The sequence below is a fragment of the Myxine glutinosa genome, chromosome 1 (genome assembly GCF_964187855.1).
Source record: "Myxine glutinosa chromosome 1, kmMyxGlut1.1, whole genome shotgun sequence".
Taxonomy (NCBI): Eukaryota; Metazoa; Chordata; class Myxini; order Myxiniformes; family Myxinidae; genus Myxine; species Myxine glutinosa.
This window is the reverse complement of record NC_136261.1, coordinates 387,547,521-387,555,032: the sequence shown is the minus strand read 5'-3', so window position 1 is coordinate 387,555,032 and position 7,512 is coordinate 387,547,521.

Here is a 7,512-nt window from a genome sequence, read left to right as displayed (position 1 = left end):
AATGATGACGTCATATGTCACGTGGTCGGCCGCCATCTTGGAAAAACGGCAAAAATTTGCACCACTATATCTCCAAAAGTGCTGAACAGAAAAAATTGAGACATGGCTCATTGTAAAGAACTCTCCATGGGGAATAAAATATGTTAACGATGACGTCATATGTCACGTGGTCGGCCGCCATCTTGGAAAAACGGCAAAAATTTGCACCACTATATCTCCAAAAGTGCTGAACAGAAAAAATTGAGACATGGCTCATTGTAAAGAACTCTCCATGGGGAATAAAATATGTTAATGATGACGTCATCAGTCACGTGGTCGGCCGCCATCTTGGAAAAACGGCAAAACTTTGCACCACGATATCTCCAAAAGTGCTGAACAGAAAAAATTGAGACATGGCTCATTGTAAAGAACGCTCCATGGGGAATAAAATATGTTAATGATGACGTCATCAGTCGCGTGGTCGGCCGCCATCTTGGAAAAACCGAAAAACCTAGCACCTCCATATCTCCGAAAGTGCTGAATAGAAAAAATTGAGACATGGCTCATTGTCAAGAACTCTCCATGTGGAATAAAATATGTTAATGATGACGTCATCGGTCACGTGGTGCGGCCGCCATCTTGGAAAAACGGGAAAAAAAATCACCTCCATATCTCCGAAAGTGCTGAATAGAAAAAATTGAGACATGGCTCATTGGAAAGAACTCTCCAGGGGGAATAAAATATGTTAATGATGACGTCATCGGTCACGTGGTTCGGCCGCCATCTTGGAAAATCCGAAAAACGTTGCACCTCTATCTCCAAAAGTGCTGAACAGAAAAAATTGAGACATGGCTCATTGGAAAGAACTCTCCAGGGGGAATAAAATATGTTAATGATGATGTCATCGGTCAGGTGGTTCAGCCGCCATATTTGTCCTAAATGGCCGATAAAAAAGTAAATTCCGGCAAGTCCTCGGTCTCTGACCGATTTTTCATCTGTTTGTCTGTCTGTTTGCAGCACTGTGTCTACACCGTTGCACGGAGAATCGCCAAACTTTGCACACATATTGGTCTTGCCCTGGAATAGACTGTGCCCAATTGATGACGTCATCGGTGACGTGGTTCGGCCGCCATCTTGGAAAAACCGAAAAAATTTGCACCTCTATATCTCCGAAAGTACTGCACAGAAAAAATTGAGACATGGCTCATTATAAAGAACTCTCCATGGGGAATAAAATATGTTAATGATGACGTCATATGTCACGTGGTCGGCCGCCATCTTGGAAAAACCGAAAAACTTAGCACCTCCATATCTCCGAAAGTGCTGAATAGAAAAAATTGAGACATGGCTCATTGTAAAGAACTCTCCATGGGGAATAAAATATGTTAATGATGATGTCATCGGTCACGTGGTTCGGCCGCCATCTTGGAAAAACCGAAAAACTCTGCACCTCCACATCTCCAAAAGTCCTGAATAGAAAAAATTGAGGTATGGCTCATTGTAAAGAACTCTCCATGGGGAATAAAATATGTTAATGATGACGTCATCGGTCACGTGGTTCGGCCGCCATATTTGTCCTAAATGGCCGATAAAAAAGTACATTCCGGCAAGTCCTCGGTCTCTGACCGATTTTTCATCTGTCTGTTTGTTACTTGCCGGAAAAATTTTCCGGCAAGTATGTTGATCTGTTCGTTTGTTTGTCTGTTTGTTACTTGCCGGAAAAGATTCCGGCAAGTATGTTGATCTGTTCGTTTGTTTGTTACTTGCCGGAAAAATTTTCCGGCAAGTATGTTGATCTGTTCGTTTGTTTGTCTGTCTGTCTGTCTGTCTGTCTGTTTGTCTGTCTGTTTGCAGCACTGCGTCTACACCGTTGCACGTAGAATCGCCAAACTTTGCACACATATTGGTCTTGCCCTGGAATAGACTGTGCCCAATTGATGATGTCATCGGTGACGTGGTTCGGCCGCCATCTTGGAAAAACCGAAAAACTTTGCACCTCTATATCTCCGAAAGTACTGAACAGAAAAAATTGAGACATGGCTCATTGTAAAGAACTCTCCATGGGGAATAAAATATGTAAATGATGACGTCATCAGTCACGTGGTTCGGTCGCCATCTTGGAAAAACGGCAAAACGTTGCGCCACTATATCTCCAAACGTGCTGAACAGAAAAAATTGAGACATGGCTCATTGTAAAGAACTCTCCATGGGGAATAAAATATGTTAATGATGACGTCATATGTCACGTGGTTGGCCGCCATCTTGGAAAAACGGCAAAACTTTGCACCACTATATCTCCAAAAGTGCTGAACAGAAAAAATTGAGACATGGCTCATTGTAAAGAACTCTCCATGGGGAATAAAATATGTTAATGATGACGTCATCAGTCACGTGGTCGGCCGCCATCTTGGAAAAACGGCAAAACTTTGCACCACGAAATCTCCAAAAGTCCTGAACAGAAAAAATTGAGACATGGCTCATTGTAAAGAACTCTCCATGGGGAATAAAATATGTTAACGATGATGTCATATGTCACGTGGTCGGCCGCCATCTTGGAAAAACGGCAAAACTTTGCACCACTATATCTCCAAAAGTGCTGAACAGAAAAAATTGAGACATGGCTCATTGTAAAGAACTCTCCATGGGGAATAAAATATGTTAATGATGACGTCATCAGTCACGTGGTTCGGCCGCCATCTTGGAAAAACCGAAAAACTCTGCACCTCCACATCTCCAAACGTCCTGAATAGAAAAAATTGAGACATGACTCATTGTAAAGAACTCTCCATGGGGAATAAAATATGTTAATGATGATGTCATAGGTTCCTCCATTATGACGTCATAATTCGCCAAGTACAAAACTTCATCCGATCAAGATGAAATTTCTTGAGCATCATCAAGGAATAAATTAGTTTAGAAAACAAGTAATGATGACTTCATCGGTCACGTGGTTTGGCCGCCATATTTGTCCTAAATGGCCGATAAAAAAGTACATTCCGGCAAGTCCTCGGTCTCTGACCGATTTTTCATCTGTCTGTCTGTCTGTCTGTCTGTCTGTTTGCAGCACTGCGTCTACACCGTTGCACGTAGAATCGCCAAACTTTGCACACATATTGGTCTTGCCCTGGAATAGACTGTGCCCAATTGATGACGTCATCGGTGACGTGGTTCGGCCGCCATCTTGGAAAAACCGAAAAACTTTGCACCTCTATATCTCCTAAAGTACTGAACAGAAAAAATTGAGACATGGCTCGTTGTAAAGAACTCTACATGGGGAATAAAATACGTAAATGATGACGTCATCAGTCACGTGGTTCTGGCGCCATCTTGGAAAAACCGAAAAACGTTGCGCCACTATATCTCCAAAAGTGCTGAACAGAAAAAATTGAGACTTGGCTCATTGTAAAGAACTCTCCATGGGGAATAAAATATGTTAATGATGACGTCATGTGTCACGTGGTCGGCCGCCATCTTGGAAAAACGGCAAAAAATTTCACCACTATAACTCCAAAAGTGCTGAACAGAAAAAATTGAGACATGGCTCATTGTAAAGAACTCTCCATGGGGAATAAAATATGTTAATGATGACGTCATCAGTCACGTGGTCGGCCGCCATCTTGGAAAAACCGAAAAACTCTGCACCTCCACATCTCCAAAAGTCCTGAACAGAAAAAATTGAGGTATGGCTCATTGTAAAGAACTCTCCATGGGGAATAAAATATGTTAATGATGACGTCATGTATCACATAGTTCGGCCGCCATATTTGTTCTAAATGGCCGATAAAAAAGTACATTCCGGCAAGTCCTCGGTCTCTGACCGATTTTTCTTCTGTTTGTCTGTCTGTCTGTCTGTCTGTTTGCAGCACTGCGTCTACACCGTTGCACGTAGAATCGCCAAACTTTGCACACATATTGGTCTTGCCCTGGAATAGACTGTGCCCAATTGATGACGTCATCGGTCACGTGGTTCGGCCGCCATCTTGGAAAAACCGAAAAACTCTGCACCTCCACATCTCCGAAAGTGCTGAACAGAAAAAATTGAGACATGGCTCATTGTAAAGAACTCTCCATGCGGAATAAAATATGTAAATGATGACGTCATCAGTCACGTGGTTCGGTCGCCATCTTGGAAAAACGGCAAAACGTTGCGCCACGATATCTCCAAAAGTGCTGAACAGAAAAAATTGAGACATGGCTCATTGTAAAGAACTCTCCATGGGGAATAAAATATGTTAATGATGACGTCATATGTCACGTGGTCGGCCGCCATCTTGGAAAAACGGCAAAACTTTGCACCACTATATCGCCAAAAGTGCTGAACAGAAAAAATTGAGACATGGCTCATTGTAAAGAACTCCACATGGGGAATAAAATATGTTAATGATGACGTCATCAGTCACGTGGTCGGCCGCCATCTTGGAAAAACTGCAAAACTTTGCACTTCGAAATCTCCAAAAGTGCTGAACAGAAAAAATGGAGACATGGCTCATTGTAAAAAACTCTCCATGGGGAATAAAATATGTTAATGATGTCATATGTCACGTGGTCGGCCGCCATCTTGGAAAAACCAAAAAACTCTGCACCTCCACATCTCCAAAAGTCCTGAATAGAAAAAATTGAGGCATGGCTCATTGTAAAGAACTCTCCATGGGGAATAAAATATGTTAATGATGACGTCATTGGTCACGTGGTTCGGCCGCCATATTTGTCCTAAATGGCGGATAAAAAAGTCCATTCCGGCAAGTCCTCGGTCTCTGACCGATTTTTCATCTGTTTGTCTGTTTGTCTGTTTGTCTGTCTGTTTGCAGCACTGCGTCTACACCGTTGCACGTAGAATCGCCAAACTTTGCACACATATTGGTCTTGCCCTGGAATAGACTGTGCCCAATTGATGACGTCATCGGTGAGGTGGTTCGGCCGCCATCTTGGAAAAACTGAAAAACTTTGCACCTCTATATCTCCGAAAGTACTGAACAGAAAAAATTGAGACATGGCTCATTGTAAAGAACTCTCCATGGGGAATAAAATATGTTAATGATGACGTCATCAGTCACGTGGTCGGCCGCCATCTTGGAAAAACAGCAAAACTTTGCACCACTATATCTCCAAAAGTGCTGAACAGAAAAAATTGAGACATGGCTCATTGTAAAGAACTCTCCATGGGGAATAAAATATGTTAATGATGACGTCATATGTCACGTGGTCGGCCGCCATTTTGGAAAAACGGCAAAACTTTGCACCACTATATCTCCAAAAGTGCTGAACAGAAAAATTGAGACATGGCTCATTGTAAAGAACTCTCCATGGGGAATAAAATATGTTAATGATGACGTCATCAGTCACGTGGTCGGCCGCCATCTTGGAAAAACGGCAAAACTTTGCACCACGAAATCTCCAAAAGTGCTGAACAGAAAAAATTGAGACATGGCTCATTGTAAAGAACTCTCCATGGGGAATAAAATATGTTAATGATGATGTCATATGTCACGTGGTCGGCCGCCATCTTGGAAAAACGGCAAAACTTTGCACCACTATATCTCCAAAAGTGCTGAACAGAAAAAATTGAGACATGGCTCATTGTAAAGAACTCTCCATGGGGAATAAAATATGTTAATGATGACGTCATCAGTCACGTGGTCGGCCGCCATCTTGGAAAAACGGCAAAACTTTGCACCACGAAATCTCCAAAAGTGCTGAACAGAAAAATTGAGACATGGCTCATTGTAAAGAACTCTCCATGGGGAATAAAATATGTTAATGATGATGTCATATGTCACGTGGTCGGCCGCCATCTTGGAAAAACGGCAAAACTTTGCACCACTATATCTCCAAAAGTGCTGAACAGAAAAAATTGAGACATGGCTCATTGTAAAGAACTCTCCATGGGGAATAAAATATGTTAATGATGATATCATTGGTCACGTGGTTCGGCCGCCATATTTGTTCTAAATGGCCGATAAAAAGTACATTCCGGCAAGTCCTCGGTCTCTGACCGATTTTTCATCTGTTTGTCTGTCTGTTTGTCTGTTTGCAGCACTACGTCTACACCGTTGCAGGTAGAATCACCAAACTTTGCACACGTATTTGTCTTGCCCTCTAATATACTGTGCCCAAATGATGACGTCATCGGTCACGTGGTTCGGCCGCCATCTTGGAAAAACCGAAAAATTTTGCACCTCGATATCTCAGTGCTGAACAGAAAAAATTGAGACATGGCTCATTGTAAAGAACTCTCCATGGGGAATAAAATATGTTAATGATGACGTCATCAGTCACGTGGTTCGGCCGCCATCTTGGGAAAACCGAAAAACTTTGCACCACTATATCTCCAAAAGTGCTGAACAGAAAAAATTGAGACATGGCTCATTGGAAAGAACTCTCCATGGGGAATAAAATATGTTAATGATGACGTCATATGTCACGTGGTTCGGCCGCCATCTTGGGAAAAATTGCACTTCCATATCTCTGAAAGTGCTGAATAGAAAAAATTGAGACATGGCTCATTGAAAAGAACTCTCCATGGGGAATAAAATAAGTTAATGATGATGTCATCTATCACGTGTTTCGGCCGCCATATTTGTCCTAAATGGCCGATAAAAAAGTACATTCCGGCAAGTCCTCGGTCTCTGACCGATTTTTCATTACTTGCCGGAAAAATTTCCGGCAAGTATGTTGATCTGTTCGTTTGTCTGTTTGTCTGTCTGTCTGTTTGTCTGTCTGTCTGTTTGCAGCACTGCATCTACACCGTTGCACGTAGAATCGCCAAACTTCACACACATATTGGTCTTGCCCTGGAATAGACTGTGTCCAATTGATGACGTCATCGGTGACGTGGTTCGGCCGCCATCTTGGAAAAACCGAAAAACTTTGCACCTCTATATCTTCGAAGGTACTGAACAGAAAAAATTGAGACATGGCTCATTGTAAAGAACTCTCCATGGGGAATAAAATATGTAAATGATGACGTCATCAGTCACGTGGTTCGGTCGCCATCTTGGAAAAACGGCAAAACGTTGCGCCACTATATCTCCAAAAGTGCTGAACAGAAAAAATTGAGACATGGCTCATTGTAAAGAACTCTCCATGGGGAATAAAATATGTTAATGATGATGTCATATGTCACGTGGTCGGCCGCCATCTTGGAAAAACGGCAAAACTTTGCACCACTATATCTCCAAAAGTGCTGAACAGAAAAAATTGAGACATGGCTCATTGTAAAGAACTCTCCATGGGGAATAAAATTTGTTAATGATGACGTCATATGTCACGTGGTTCGGCCGCCATCTTGGAAAAACCGAAAAACTTAGCACCTCTATGTGTCCAAAAGTGCTGAATAGAAAAAATTGAGACATGCCTCATTGTAAAGAACTCTCCATGGGGAATAAAATATGTTAATGATGACGTCATCGGTCACGTGGTTCGGCCGCCATATTTGTCCTCAATGGCCAATAAAAAAGTACATTCCGGCAAGTCCTCGGTCTCTGACCGATTTTTCATCTGTCTGTCTGTTTGTCTGTTTGCAGCACTGCGTCT